General features: G+C 37.1%; 1 long non-coding RNA gene across 1 annotated transcript; it reads right to left on the minus strand.

The window, feature by feature from the left end:
• Window positions 1-728: 728 nt before the first annotated feature.
• LOC134473526 (uncharacterized) lies at window positions 729-16,610 on the minus strand. The gene is made up of 4 exons (XR_010043811.1): window positions 16,215-16,610; window positions 5,272-5,403; window positions 4,371-4,462; window positions 729-3,704 (listed from the first exon to the last, which is right to left on the minus strand). It is a non-coding gene; the product is annotated as an uncharacterized LOC134473526 (long non-coding RNA).
• Window positions 16,611-16,653: the final 43 nt, after the last annotated feature.

Genomic DNA, 16,653 nt, shown 5'->3' on the forward strand with positions numbered 1-16,653 from the left:
GGCATAGACTTTCTAGCTTCCATTGCTGGCCTTTGGGCTTTCCCAGGACAGATCCATAAAGCCAACTGATGTGAATCCTTCTTCTGGGCTTTAGACCTCCAGCTGGACTCATAGGAGGCATTGTCATGGGCTGTAGGTTTTCATCTGGATTTATGCAGGTCATTGCTGTAGGATCCAGGCCCTTGGCTGAATACTCCATGTCTTTAGGGTTGTGGATAGATTTCCTGTACTTTCTTGGGTTAAACGCTGGGTGACTATCATTAAATAATAATATAAATTCTGTGTCCTGCTTCTAATTGTTCTCCTCTCAACCCCTGACTACAGCAGACATCAAACTTAAAAACTTTAGTGCTAGTCTCAGGACAGAGTGGTGGAACCTAACCTCTCCTTCACTGTCATATTAAGGGAACAACTATGAAATTCTTAAAATAGGTGGAAAATTTGACTGGGTTCAAGTTACCTTATCATCTTATAGTAAGTACACTTTCAAATCATTATTTAAAATTGGTAGATGAGGCAAAAATTTTAAATTTCACTCTAGCCTTGCCTTTCTTGGGAAAAGGAGAGTAAGTTTTAAGGTATATTTTAATAATTTCTTACATGACAATGGTAATTTCTTATTCATAACTGTATATCTTTGAGTACACCTATTTTTAAAACCTAATTTAGTTATTACATACAGTGAGATTAGCTTTCTAATAAAAAAGTTGGTCTCATTGCATGGGAGGATTAATAGAATAAACACAAGTAAACACAATTGGCTGAAGTCCCAGTTAATGGTTTAAGTAGTATTTGACATCTGGAAACTTTCACAGCATTCAAAGTCTATGAAGTAGTTAGTGCTCCATGAAGTGCTTATACAAGGATTGATATTTATGCCTCTATATTCTCTTTAGGATAGTGGATTCAGATTTGTCCTAGTAGGACAAGGGTACACTTTAAGCAGCCTCTGTGAAAATCTTACAAAATGATTTCCAAGTCTTCCTTGTAAACATTTTCTATCTATTGAGAAATTTCAGTGTGAGGATAGCTGTAATGTGCTATGTGTATCTTCAATGAAAAGATGCCCACAAATACACACTATTTCTTCTATACTTCATAACATGCATCCTTATTTTGGTTTGTGCTGCCTTTCCACCCCCTAAAAGCTTCATGCAGTCACTGAAGTTGTGTTTTTTGAAGATAGCTGAATCTAGGCTTTGTAATTTGTTCATGTCCAAAGCTGGGATGATGCATGTGAATGCTACATGTACTCTAGGATAAGCCTGCATACAACATAGGATGGAAAGACTCTTGTCTCTCACTTGGTTTTGCTGTTTTCCCAAACCGTGAGCTGTTGACCCTCTGGCAAGTGCCACAGCACCTTGGAGACAACCAATTAAGTACTGAAACTCCTACAAACTCAATTAAATAAACCTTTCTCCCATTAACTTTTGGTGTTGGAAATTTTGTCTCAGCAAGGAGATAAAATTAACTAAGAAAACCCTTTTGTGTGTTTGAGTTTATGATATCACTACATAAATTGTGCAAGATTGTACCTATATGCTAAACCCTATGCTCAGCAACTTACCAAATATGAAATATTCCTGGGATCCTCTGATGTCACTGATTAACTGGAATTGCTGGAGTCTGAGAAGAATGTCCAGTTTGGGGAAAGTATCAGCCAAAATGTATGGGCTTATTACTCAAAATTCAGAATTAACCCAAGACATGGATAAAAGATGGTTCTTTGGACACTCGTTGCTTCTATTTGTGACCCTAATAATTCTCAGTATATTTCCTTGTGCCACAGAAAAGAGAAATATGGCAATTCAAAGTCCAGAGAGAGAGCCAATGCCTTGCTACAATTAAATCATATAATGAGTGCAATATTCACTTCTAGTCTAAAGGACTGTTTGCTTGCTATGAGCTACTACTCATATATGTATCTTCAAATATTACAATTGTCTGCTTCTCTAGAATCCTAAGATTAAAATAATAGAGGCCACCAAATTGGTATGTTGGGTCCCATTATATTGATACCACTTATGCTTACCAAATAGACAAGGATGTATCACTAGCCATTCAGAGCAAGACTGCAGATGGCAGGGTGAAGAGAGAAGATATGTTTACCACTTCAAAAATATTTTATATAATGTGTGCATGCTGTAAAATAAATATTTATAAGAGGAGAAAATAATATATTATTAGATTGGAACTTAGTAAAACATACTTTTAGATCTGGTATCAAAAACAAAGAAAGATTAGGCATTTGTACCTATCATCTTCAAATATAGATAAGTTTAAAGTCCCTTTGATGTGATTAGCATGGCCTGTAGAATGACAGTGTGTTTTGCTTATATCTTTGGTGATGTTTTAAATTTCTTATTGTTCTGATATCATTGTCTCATTCATAAATATAACAGGATAGTATAAAAGAATTGTTGGAATATTACACAAGACATACCTAAAGTATGTGGATTACAGTCCAACACATATAAAATGTTCCAGGTGTGTTTCTGTTAAATTATGGAAATAATGTGGTAATCCTTCTCCAGTGAATTAGATGCAGAAGATAACTAAAATGAAAATAACTTTGGAAACTCCATAATACAAAAAATTCAGAGAATGGGCAGTACTGGTATTTTATAAATTTTATCAATTGAATAATTTCTTCCATTGTTCAACAGATTGTCTAAAGAAGAGAAGCATTATTGAGTTCATACTGATTACTCATCTAAGGAAATACTTAAGGGAATATATTCCTGTTTTCCACAGCTTCACTTAATGATTCTTTTTGAACCCTGCTATTAGCAAAACACAGTCTTCTCTTCATTTTCCCTGCTTTCAGTTTGCTAGTTTTTTCACCACTGCTGAGAACTAGGAGAAAAGAATCACTGTATCCTGAGACACTTGAGCTTAGATTTGTGTAGTCTCATACAAGACCTACACTCCTTTCACTTTTGTTGCCTCCCTGACAAATTTCCCTTAGGACTCTGCATCATCACCTCCAATGGGATCACTGAACTTTGTTATTTCACGTGTTTTATGGTGCTTTTCTCTCTTGATTCCATGTGTTCAGATCCACAACTGAAAATGTTTGACTTGATGGTTTCTTTACATCCTTACAATTCAACTTGGGGGCTCTGATGCAGCTTATGTATTTGGATGGAGTTTGAGTAATTTTGAGAAATTAAGTACTAAATGAGAGTAACTTGGAGATTAGAAAGACATTTCTGACAGAATTTTTGTTGCAGTAAAAGGGAGAATATAAAATAAAAATAGTCTTATTCTAAGGTTGCACAGAGAACTCCATGACCAGGGCCTGGATTTCTCTGCTGGAAATGTGGTGTGGGGGGCATACATAGAATTTTTGACTGGGATGGTGCTTAAGATGGCATTGCTGAAGTGCAGCCAGATAATTGGGACTCTTTTTGTGTCACAGGTAAGTTGTCATAGGGGAGGGGAAAGTGACCTCAAGGTAAACATCCCTTGGTCCCACCTCCCACTGCTGTGAATATCATATCTAGGGCAAAATCCTTTCATTCTAGTCTTTTTATTGTTAGGAAAGGGCAAAGTCTCTCTCTTACTTTTTCCTACTGAAAGGGGACATTGTATTGGAGTTTAGGATGGTTGACAAGATGATGGTTGATACCAATGTAGAAACTGGTGTCAAGTGTTTCAGCCAGGACAACTTCATCATTGGTGAATGCCCACATGTTAGACTGGAAAAAACAAAGAGGCAAGGTGCTATGAGGAGGCAGGCCACTATCATATTTAAGGACTCAAGGGAGGTAGAAGGAAAGGTGTCTTTGATTTAATATGCCATTTCATCAGGACCACATTGAGGCAGAATTCTGAAGAATATGTGTGGGGTTAGGAGGAGTGAAGTTATGAGAGGTGATTACTTTATCCTAAAGGGTAAAAGTTAAATGTATAGGTATGCAGGACTTGTCTTTGGTCCAGGAGTTGACCTGGAAAGTATAAGAAGTGTGGGGAGGGCCATGCCTGTGTCACTATAGGAAAGACAAGAGCCTAGGCCCACAGAGATCTCACATTTGACCATAGAGCTGAGGGTAGAGAGAACTAAGACTGTTGTCAGTTGTCACATAGAACAATATGAAGATGACCTTTTGTGTGATTTTGGAGTCTTTAGGAAAGACTGTTATGAGTCCCTCTGTAAAAAAGATAATTAATTAATAGAATATAAGGAATTAGGAACCAAATTGGATAACAAAACATGGCTTAGCCTGAGAGTTGTGGCTGTGAGGCCTTGGTGAGATGGAGACGAGTGGGCAATATGATGGTTAGATTTAGGGTTGGGAGGGCACCACTTGAGTAATGTGGAATCAGGATGGCAATCCAGCAACTTTAACCACTGTTGAGATTACCAAGAAGATCAGGCAGGGGCTGCTTCATCTTGATTGTAGTCCTTGGGATGACTTCCAATAACAGGACATTAATAAGTATGTCAGCAGTCTCCCTGGGTGTGGGAAAGGATTTTATATATACTGAAAAAGTACAAACAAAGGTTAGAAGATATTTGAGAGTTTTGTGGCAGGGCATGTGTGTAAAATCTGCCTGCCAGTCCTGATCAGGCTTGTGTCCAAGAAATTGATGAATAGGAAAAGAGGAGGATGCTATGGTTCCCTGAGAAGAGGTTTTACTATAGAGGTAACAGGTGTAAGTTGTTGAGACCTCAGAGTGTCTATGTCAGTCTGCATAAACACAAAGGCATAAACAAAAAGACATTTTTAAGATCTATGACTATGAAGTGAGTGGTGAGGGAGAGATATGAGAGAGCAAGGTATAAGAGTTTTTGTACCACTAAGTGGATTGGGGTAACAGCACTATTGATTACCCTAAAGTCCTGTACTAGATGGTAAAATCCATCACCTTTTAGTACCGGGAGAATAGGAATATTATAGGGTGAATGTGTAGGTTTAAGAAAACCATTGTCTAAAAGGCACTTAATTATAGGTTTAAGTTCCATAAATATTTAGGAGATATGGGATATTGGGTAACACAAGGAAAAACTGAAGGATTCCTGAGATGAATTAAAATAGGCATGCCATGGGTAGTGAAAGTGGGATTGGAGGTATCTCAAACTTTGGGATCAACCAGAGAGGAAGGAAGTCTGGAACCTGCATGGAATAGGCCCTGTTTGCGAAGGCTGAGTAGGTTGACCATCAACACCCACTATAGAGACTGAGGACTTAATATAGTGGCCTCAAAACTCAGGAAGAATAATATACATGGCCTTTATGTCCACAAGTACAGAGAATGTCTTACCTGAGACCTCTAGTGGGACTTGGGGCTCTGAGAAGACACCTTAAAGGGGGCTGTGTGCCTCAAGCCACATCAATCTCCAGGACCAAGTCCGAGTAGATCAGTCAGTGATGAATATGGTGTTGATGGAGTCTCCTGTGAGGGCAAGGAGTTAGAGGATGACTTACCCACTCTCTGGTGGCTAGGACAGTTGCTCTTCTAGTGGCCCTTGAGATTGCAATAGGGGCAAGTCCTCAAAGAAACACTAGGATTGGGGTACTCCCTTGCCCAATGTCCATTTTTGCTGCACTTGAAGCATGGTCCACAAGGGACTCACACAGCTCCAACTTGTGTTGGTTTACCTGTCTCAGAGCTCCAAGTGTCACTGCTAAAAGATCAGATTGTTATTTTTTTCTTTTGATTTTTACCTCTGTTGTTGAAAACATGAAAAGCCATATTAAAGGGTCTCCCTGTGGGGTTTGAGGGCCAAGCTTAGCCTTTTGCTTTGGTATCTGGCTGACAAAGGAAGATATTTGTCTCCTCCATAGTCACAAGATATCTGGTTTTTATATTGGATATGTGTACAGATTTAAGTCTAAAGGAGACAAAGGCAAAGAATCAATTATGTATGCAGGAGTCAAATAATACAATTTACATGGTATTTATGATTAAAACTTTAGCAATGACTTTCCATAGGAGGACAAGTTCCAGGGAATTTTGGAAACTGATACGTCATTCATTTGTCGTATACACATTTAGATTTTACAATTGTATAAGTAGCTGTTATGCTGTTAGAATGTCTAATGCCATCTGATTTTTTTAAGGATGGCCTGTTTTATTAATTTTTTCTTTTTATTTAAGAGAGAGATTAGCTAGTGTCATTTAATGCCAGTTGAATAGTTAATTATGGCCCCAATATGCCTGGCACACACTGGTTGGCAGAGGGCTGATCCAGGGCTAGTGGCTGGGCTGGGAAAGGCTCAGACCTGGACCCTCCCCAGCCTCAGCCCCAGTACCAGTATTGTTGCTCTGTCACCCCTGCGTCATATAACCTTCTTTCTGGTGGATCCCAGCAAAAGGAATCCAAAAGGAATTTATGATTTATATCAACTTAATTTTAGTTTTTGAACATCCAGAAGATTCGTATCAGTACAGTGCAGTACAGACAGTAAGCTTAACATAGAACATTAAATGGAACTATTATTTTCTATTAACCGTGGGTGTTTTAACATTTGAACACTGAAGAAATTGTGAGATTGTTTGGACTGCCCATTATTTAAGCATCTCTAAGCATAACATACACATTACATGAATTTTTAAAAAAGTCATTATGGAACTGATGACCTCATTTTGGTCTGATCTAAATCTCCTGTCTGGAACACAAGAAAAAAGTAGCAGACATCTGGATCTGAAGGAAAACACTTTTCATAATAAACAATCCCAATTTTGTATTTGAATGCATGAACATACCACCAGATTGGCAACAATGAATTGTAAAAGGGGAGGAAAAACTGTTGAGCTCAAATAAAAAGAAACAGCTGTTTACAGAGCAGGCAATAGATAGACAACAGATATATAAACTGATAATCATCCTATAAAATTAGTGTACTCAAATATATTTGGGCAATTTGAACTATAATAAGTAGAATAGTATGAACCTTTTTGTAGATCAATTAATAGAGATCTCTTGAAATAAGAATACCAGAAAAGGAAACTAATTTATGGCTAATGTGAGGTAAGTCAGCAAGGAGAAAAGTACATGTGTATTAACAAATCCCTCCGGGCCAGCCTCTTCCCAAAGTGGGAGCAGAGATTGAGACAGAGAAGACTGTGGAGTAGATGGCCACTGAGCAGCCAACTGTCCAGCAGGCATGTGTGGCAATTACCTGGTGATTGGCTATAAAGCAGCCACTTATCACCATGAGACAAGGTAACACAGGCTTCTGCTGGGTCACCATGTGGCTTGCAGTGGCCTAGTTGCTGCTGGCAGCATGGTGACTCATCATGTGACTTGATGCAGGGTGCTCATTGCTGATCACATGAGGAGCCACAAGGTGGTGGCCATTGACCATGAGACCCATTCCAAGATGACAGTGCCCTGTCAAGTGGCGGAGGACCACAAGATGGCAGCTGTCCTCTATGCAAGCTGCAGCAACCATGTGGCCTGCCTGAAGGCTAGAATGCCTGAGACTGAGTATGGTGAGCTGGCAGACAAAATGGTGATGCAGGAGAAGAAGACAAAGAACCCTCAGACAGGACAGATAGCTTGGGTGGGGGACAGTTAGAAGTTGGAATTTGGCGAGAAATGCTAGGGAAAGGATTAGAGAATCTAGGGGAAGGATTAGAGACTCTAGGGGAAGGACTAGAGACCCTTGTGGGTGAAGGAGGAGGAGAGGACAGTGCAGAGGGTATAGAAACCTTTGGCTGAGAAAGCTATAGGATTTGGTATGAGAGATACGAGGGAGAAGCTGTAAAGACAGGAGCCGCATCATAAGTGTTGGGAGGGGAAGAGATGCTGGTGGAGAAGAGTGAGCCAGAAGTGTTCGGGTCATCACAGAAGACAGAGTGAGAGGAAGACACATCCTTTAAGTGAAAAAGGCCTAAAGATGAAGGATTTCTGCCAACTTGTCACCATTGTGACAAAAGCATAAGTAAAAGATCAGCTTTTTGGTTTTTGTAGCCTGTTAGAGGCCAAGAGCACCAAGGTTTGTAAACCAGGCACCCCAGAGGTGTGTTTTTTTGGGGGACAGGAAGTGGTCCCCATGACTAATTATAATTAAAACAACTTCGCCTTGGGAAGTAAGAGCTGTACCCCCCCCCCCCAAGGAACATGGAAGCTGTGCTGGGTCACACTTAACAAAAGAGATAATCACCTATTTTGAAAATGTGACATGGAAAGGCCCAACATGCATTCTCCTCAGCCTGGTCACCAAGAGTGCAGAGCAGGGTCCCGGCAAACAAAAATGCCAGTCTTGCCTCAAGCTATGCAACTTAAGAAGCATGAAAACTGGTATCCCTGTTCAGGGAAGCAGGATGGGTTTTCTGTCGCAAGCTTGCTAAGGAATGAAAACAAACAACCCCGGACAGCAGTTCACCCATGTTCAGTGAGGAAGGTACTGTGGTATGTGGATTAGTGGTGGCAAGAAAACAGTCCTGGAGGAAGAAAAACATGGTTCTTAGGCAGGGGGACTCAAACTGGGAGGGATTTCGAGGAGCCACTCACTCTTCCCTTCCTGGTTAGGGAACCAAATGATAGGATTTTCAGCGTGGTAAAGAGAGGATATAAAATAAAAATAGCCTTTATTATAAGCATGTGGAGAGAACTCCATGACTACCAAGGCCTGGCTTTCTCTGCTGGAAATGTGGTGTAGGGGGCATATATATAGTTTCCATCTGGAGTGGTGCTTAAGGTGGCATTGCTGATGCGCAGACAACTGATTGAGACTCATTTCATGCCACAGGTAAGTTGTCACAGGGGAGGGAAAAGTGACCTCAAGGTAAAAATTCCTTGGTCCTGCCTCGCACAGCCATAATATCATATCTAGGGCAAAATCCTTTCAATTTCAAGTGGGAACTCATCGTTTTCCCTTCATCTATTTTTCTATTGTCCTCTGCATCTAAATTCTTACAATTTTGCTTTATTCCTTTTTGAGGTTCAATCTTGTCTTATTTTTGTCCTCTGATATTGAAGTGTTAGAGTATCTGCTAGTGTGTTTCTTAGAATTTCTGTGGAAGCTATCAAAGTTATGTGTATATAGTTATTGTAGAAATTTGTTTTATTTATCTCATGATCTTGCATGTAAGTGACAGGTCTGTCTAATATCTGACTCCTCTGACTTCATAGATGTGAGAGTGGTTTACTTCTCATTTCCTGGTACAATCTTTGTTAGTCCCTGCAATTTCCTAAACTTAATCCTGTTTGTATTCTTATGTGTAATTCTAGAGAATGCAATGTCAGCATGATGACTCAACATTAGACCTAGCTTCTGGATGTGATTCTTGGATTGCGCTGTTAATAGATTTAGTCTTACTTGTGGTTTTGTCATTTATGGGGGAGGCAGTTCTCTAAATACATGAAATATGAGATTCTGTTTCAGAAACAACTTCTTCAGTAACAAACACATTTATTTGACTTATTTTCACTGTAGTTATGATAATTTACTGAGTTAATCATGTTTGTGTCTTTCCTAATTCTTATTTGCTTACTTGCTCATTTGGGACAATTTGTTCTTTCCCACAATCTCGAGCCTGTTTTTATGTAGGTTCCACTCCTCAGTATACGATTCCTTTCAGTACCTTGCACAATACCTCTTTAGTGGCTTTGATTTCCTATAGTTCATATTATATTGGAAAGTACTTCTTCAATTCTGAAGCATGTATTTTCCAGATACAGTATTATAAGTTGACAGTTATATTCTTTCAGGTTTTACAAATGCATCATTCCACACCTTTCTGACCTACTGAATTTCTTTGAGGAAGTCTGCTATTATTCTGTTAAATTTCCCTTTGCAAATGACTAGCACTTTTCTCAGTAAGTCATTAATGTTCCTTACTGACACTGTACTTTTGGTAGCTTAAACATAATATTTCATGTGATGTCTTTTTCTAGTCCTTAAGTTCTAAATACCTCTGACAAAGGGCCTATATAATTTTTTCCACATATTTGTGAAATATTCTGCTATAACTTCATATACGGTCGTATAAAACATAAAACAGTATAAAATCATTCAAAAGAATGAAAGCATTACAGGGCATTCAGAACCAAATAACAGAGAACAAACAGTGGCTACTATATTATCTCATTTTCCATAGAAAATTTGTTTATACTATCACACATAATAAAATCCAATAAGATATAATATGATAGAACCAGTGAAAACAAGAACAAAATTGTAGTAGGACTTCCCTGGGAGGATTTCTCTGCCTTTATGCTTCAGATCTATTGCTTTGTCTAATCTTATCACTCACAAGGTATATCTTATAATGATGTTCTGTAGATATTTTATGTCATTTTCATTTTTTTCTCCTGAATGGGATAATTAATCTACTTTGTCTTCAATCTGAGGTATAATTTCTTCTGCTTGATCCATTACACTGGTGAGACTCTTGCTTGTGTTTTTTGTTTAAGCTTTCCATCTATAAGTTTTTTTGGTCCTTTCTGAGAATTATTGTGTGCCCATATTGAAATGCTGTTTCTACCCTGTATTGCCTTCTTTAATGCATGGAATAATTTTTTTTCTATACTCTTGAATTTTTGATAACTTTAAGATAACTTTTTGAATTCTTTTTGGGTAATTTTTATTTGGATTTGTGCCTATTTGCAATTCACGACAGTTGTATTCTTCATGGTGAGTTAGTGTACATACATAACACATAATAATTCTTTTTTCATGCTGTTTCCCTCTCTTTCCATATTTTAATCTTTTCCCTTTTACAAAGATCTATCTCCTTGTTTCCTACATCTGGCTTTTATTTTGTTCTTCGTTTTTATTTTGGTTTTGTCAGAATCCAAATCAGTAGCAACAGAAACTACATGATCTTTAACCTATTTTGTCTACATTATTTCACTTGATGTTACACCCTCAAGGTGCATTTGATTTGCCTACAGATGAATCATGCTCATAAAATCACTTTATATCTACATTTTATATATTTATGTATTTGTATATGTATATTTTGTTTGAATTCGTTGTCTGATGTTTCATCTTGTTCGATATCTTTGAACTGAGATAGTGAAAATTCATTTACTTTAGAGGAGAGATGTTGTCATATATGGTAGGCTCTGTGTGTGTGTGTGTGTGTGTGTGTGTGTGTGTGTGTGTGTATTGCCTGTCCATGTGGAGATTTATGGAGTTGCTGCAGTGTACACATCTGCAATACATGTGAGGTTCTTTGTTAAGCAGGCTTCTCTTGACAATGAGTCCTAGGAAACTGGTTTTCTTATACTGTTGAATTTAATTCCCCATTGAGTTCATTGCAGATCTTACTCTGGGTTCCCTGCTATGATTAGTGCATTTTAAATTTCTGCACATTATGTGGGAGCCCCATGAGAGACTCTGCAGTTCATGCACAGATGCTGGCATACAAGGAGAATATGGGATATGCTGTCCGGTTTGTCACAGATTTGGTTTTTTATATGTCATTTTGTTGCTTTTGTTTTGTTTTTTATCTTTTGGGGCAATGTTTTACTATGTAGTTCAGGCAGGCCTTAAACTCATTTTGTATCCCAGGCTGATCTCAAACTAGCTGAGATCCTTTTGCCTCAGCTTCCCTAGTGTTGGAATTACAGGCATACACCACCATGTCTGGCTTGTCAATGATTTGTATTCAGGAAAGGTCTGAAAAGGATCCATGTTGAGATTCCCACAACAGTGTCCATATAATCATGAGAGTTTTTTGCTAATCCTAAGTGCATAAATATCCTGTAAAAAGACTTTATTCTCACTCAGTCTGTCCTGTAAAGGTCATCTGCTGGAGGTTTTTGTTCTGTAATCAAGGTTCAGTTATCTACCAAGGTTCAAGAGTGATTAGGCAATGCTTACATAGGGTATAATTTCTCTCAAAGGGGTGAGATACACCTTAATGACAAAGCCCCCATGCAACATGCTAAATGTAAAACTTGCTCCCTAGTACTATTAAGAAAAAGAAAACAAGGAAACATAGCAGTAAGAACAGATATATAAACAAAGTAAAAAATTAATTAAAACAGGCAGTACTATATGAATTACAATGGAAAATTAATGAGTGAAGTAACATATGATCAACTGAAACTTAAAAGTTAATAATAAAATCAAGAATAGCAAAAAGAAAAAAGCATGAGAAACAATTGTTTATATATAAAATATAACAAAGAATAAATCAAAATTAGTAGCAAAAATAAAGTGATAAACTTAAATTAGTAGCAAAAATAAAGTGATACAGTTAAATGAAAGTGTAGAACAATAATGAGAAAGGAAAACCTACACCATGAATAGGTTGACAAAAGTTCCTTCTGGTCAAAGCATTTCAATAGAAGATTCTTTCAGTCTCCTGTATTATTCTAGCATCCTGGTGATTGGAGTAGTGTGTCACAGGTCAGGCCAGCTGTACATTCTGGTACCTTTCACCAAAGAGATTGGTGTTGGATGCAGGTAGAACCCCACCCAGTAATTTCTGCAGGGTGTTAAAGGTGTTTTGTCAAAAGTACACCAGTTTTCACTACAGAGCTTTTCTGTGTGTGTCCACAATTGTGGTGCAAGTCAGAATAGTCTATAAGCTTTTCTTACTAAGATTCAACAGTTTCTGCACCAACTAACAGAGCTCACTCTATGCCCACAGGTCCTCAATTTTATGATCAGGGAAAAGATGAAAGTCAGATAATGTTTATTTTAATAACAATTGTATGTATTTATTGGGTACAGTAAGGTATTTTTATTTATGCAGGTACTGTAGAACAATTCAAGCAAGTCTATCACCTCAGCAATGTGACTTCATGATGAAATCAAAAGTTTGCATTTCTAGATTCCACTTGGAATTCAGCAAGCAAGAATAAAGAGGTTGACAAGGATGCATCAAAAGAAAAAGACTAATTTTAGTATTTATCTCCAATATGGGGTTGAGCTGAAAAAGAGTTCAAAATCCATGCAATTACAAGTAGCTGCATGTCCACTCCTAATCTAAGAACTGATAAAACAGTTTAGTATGTGGTATATACTTTGTCCCAATTTGGAAAATAGTAAATCTGATGACTATAACTAGCAGGTACTTCCATTTATTTCCTTACAAAACTCTGATCCAGTGCTGTATAGGTTACAGACAAGGAATGGAAAGCTAGGGCTTTGTGATGAAACATGGATGATCATAAGGAAAGACATTTGGGGCAGAGAGAAAACATAAGGAAAATAATCAGGGGACAAAGTTCACTTTTGTTTTTATAGAACTCAGATTCTGGCAGGAAAGGCTGAAAAAGCCTGAACAGGATGTGGTTGTTCCTTCAAGGGTACTGGGGTGGCAGGAGAAAGGTTGAGGCAACCATAGCTTTGACTGTAAACTCTCCTAATCCCTTTGTCCCCTAATACATTGCAGGTGTACCACTTTAGAAAATTCCCACCTCATCATCATATGGGAGAAACTGGCTGGACCACATGGTCTTGCAGGTAGCTTAATGGTGTTGGCAACAGTTCAGTTTTCCTACTTTGTGTACAACATGGCAGAAGAAGAAATTGATTTTAAAAGATCTAAGGAGTGAGATCCTTCAGCAGATGGAAAAGGATAAGAATACAGGAAACAGTAGAAGTGGGAATGCAGAAGTAAATTGTGGGGGAGGAAGAGAAGCGAGTATCCTATGGCATCAATAGTAAACAAATCTTCTAAAGTGAACAATTGGTTAATTAATTTATAGTACATATCATTTGTGCATATCTTTACATTTATTGTGGGGCATTTGACATGTATACATAAGTCATTTAATTCTCTTTCCATCCACTCCCCTCCCGTTCTTCCCTGGTCCTTCCAAATGTTGATCACCTTGCCATTCATTCAGTTTCTACTTTTTCCTTCTTTTTTCCCCATCCCCTTTACTTCTGCTCCTTTTCTTCTGCTCCCATCTCTTGCTCCCCTGCTGCTTGAAAAAGATCTCCTTCTTATTATCTTTTTCACTTTGTTCTTTTTTCTCAAATAAGAGAAACCATACAATAATTAAACCATGCCATGTATCTGATATATTTCACTTAATATTACAGTCTCAAGGTGCATCCATTTGCTTACATACATCTTATAGAAAAACCCTTAAATCCTAGTTATAGTAAGAGTGCACCATAGACAGTATGACTAAGAATTCCTGAGACTTTAGTTTAAAATGGCCCATAAATAAAAGCAAAACAACTAGTTATGCTGATATGCACATTTTTCTAGATTTGATCTAAGTAGGTAATTGGTAAAAATGTCATGAGGCCACTTTCTGTTTGAAAAAGAAACATAAAAATAAAGAGTAAAATCTGATGACTTGTCATTTAATTGATAATTTAATAGAATTTGTATGTATGATAAATGAAAGAATAAAAAGAAGACACTCTTTACAATGACAAACTCTTAATTAATCAGGAGTTTTATGAATGAAGCATAAGTAGGATCCAGAAATATAATTGCTCAGCATAAAATGTGTTAAAGTGAGGGATTCATAGCTAAAGCAATTACAACATGGAAAGAGATACTTGAAGTGTGTTCTAGGTGTGAGCAGACACTCTAGTGAGTTGAGAGTGTAAAAAAACTTAAAAGCATGATTTTTCTGCATGATCACTGAAAGATTATGTTAACATATTCTTGGCAAAAGGAGTGGGTGACATTATAGAATTAACATGTCAGCACTAAGCAACATGTTTTATGGATGTGATACAAGAGAAAATCTAGAGTTGCAAGACTAAATGGATGTTGATACAAGTATTCCTCTTAGAGTAGCAGAGTAAGGCTAATGCCTCAGAGGAATGACAAAGCTTGACTTGTAGGATGAGTCATACCCTCCCCCAACTACGTGGGTACCCTAATCCCTAGGATGTTTGCATAGGTTACCTATTTTCAGGAGGAATTATATGAAAGCTCATGAAATGAGAAACATTTTATGGATTTTGTGGGTAACCAATGTAATTACAACGTCCTGACATAAGCAAAAAGATGAAATGTTACAGACAAACAGAAGATGTGAGTATAGCAGCGCAGGCCAGATACTAAAAGATGCCATGTGAACATAATTGAAGATTATGTGCCATAAATCTAGCATTCTCTGGATAGTGAGAGGTGATTTATGTAGGGAAAATAAATTCTACTGCTGTGCCCAGGCTAGCCACATGAAGTTTGGAGTACTGCTACTGTGCTCCACCACAGCAGCTCAATAGGAGGATAATGCAAGACTTAAATCCAAACAGACAAAATGCTTTGACATCCAGAGAGATGAAAAGGGTGATAATGACCAGGAAGTGTTATCCAGGTAATGGTAAGGGAAAAAATAATCAAAATTTTTATGTTAGGGCATAGGATTTCAGGATGTTTTTAAAAAGTAATAAGCTCAAATAATGCCATGTGAGGTTTGTGGCATCAAATAAAAATCTGAGATTAAATGTTGGCTTTCTTCCCAGAAATTCTAATCTACTTCAACTCTCAAGAACATTTTATCTCTTTATAAGCAAACACTTTTCTAAGATTGCAGAAAGAATAAACATTAATTCTAGTAAACATAAGACACTTACTAATTACTGAGACTTTCATTTTCCAGAAACCATAACCAAGACTTTTAGACTTAATCTTCATACTATCAATATCGTACTGCCATATTATTATATGATTATTATATATTTGATTATTATATTTTTTTACTTTTAATACTTTAAAAGTACTTAGGTACTGCTTCATATGTTCCACCGTTCACTACTTTAAATATCAAACTATCAAGGCATCATAGTTTACCAACTTTCCAAATTCTTGCAGTCAAACATCTTAGTTTTCCAATCCTTCCAAAAATAGAGCAATTAGGGTTATTACTTGTTTTTTTTTTGTTGTTCATCAGATAGTATTAGATGCATCATGTATTATGTAAGACATTTGGCTGGTTTTAATGTCTTACATGTTGATAGTTTTGTACAAGCTATATAACAGGCAAATGCTATCATTAATTTATAATCTCAGTTCCCATTTGTAAAATGATTTCCAGGATTATTTACTTTGATTAAGCTGCATGTTGTGTGACTGTTTTGACAACGCATTTGTCATTGGGCAGTCTTTGCAGGACTAGATATTATAAATACAACACCAAAACAAGAAAGACTTAGAAAATATTTTGTTATGAGAAAGCTAAAAAGGCCAATATTTCTAAACTTTTACCTTCATAAAAATTTTATGTTAAAGAGAAAACAGCACAGAAAAGAAGAATAAAAAACTAGAGATATACAAACATCTATAAGAACAACAACCCCCCAATAACAACATTAAATGTTTACCTTATGATATGTAGATTTATTTATGTTTCATCCTTCCTGGGTATGATTGTGGTGTATGACAGAGTGACACGCAGTCAAAATGGGATTCCTTATAATCAAGGAAAGAAAAACATGAAATCAATAGAAAATAGGCATCAGGGTTTTCTATTCTAAATAATGTTAACTACTTTTTTCAATCTCACAGTAACAAATGATGTATGAAAGTGGAACAGAAAAAAAATTACTCAAAATGATTAATTCATCACTAAATAGGAGTTAACAGTTGTCTTTTCTATGAAATAGTGAATTTATTACATTTCTCTTCTTAGAGTTGGAACACTAATCCCAGGCCTCCTATCTGGCACTGGTTAAACATTAAGTACTCAGTGCAGTGCAGCTGGCAAACATTAAACAGGCAGTGCCACTGACAACCAATAGGAGGAGCAGCAGCATTGGTTAA

This window comes from Cavia porcellus, unplaced genomic scaffold, assembly GCF_034190915.1.
Source record: "Cavia porcellus strain 051 isolate PalLab524CR breed Dunkin Hartley unplaced genomic scaffold, mCavPor4.1 scaffold_27, whole genome shotgun sequence".
Lineage (NCBI taxonomy): Eukaryota > Metazoa > Chordata > Mammalia > Rodentia > Caviidae > Cavia > Cavia porcellus.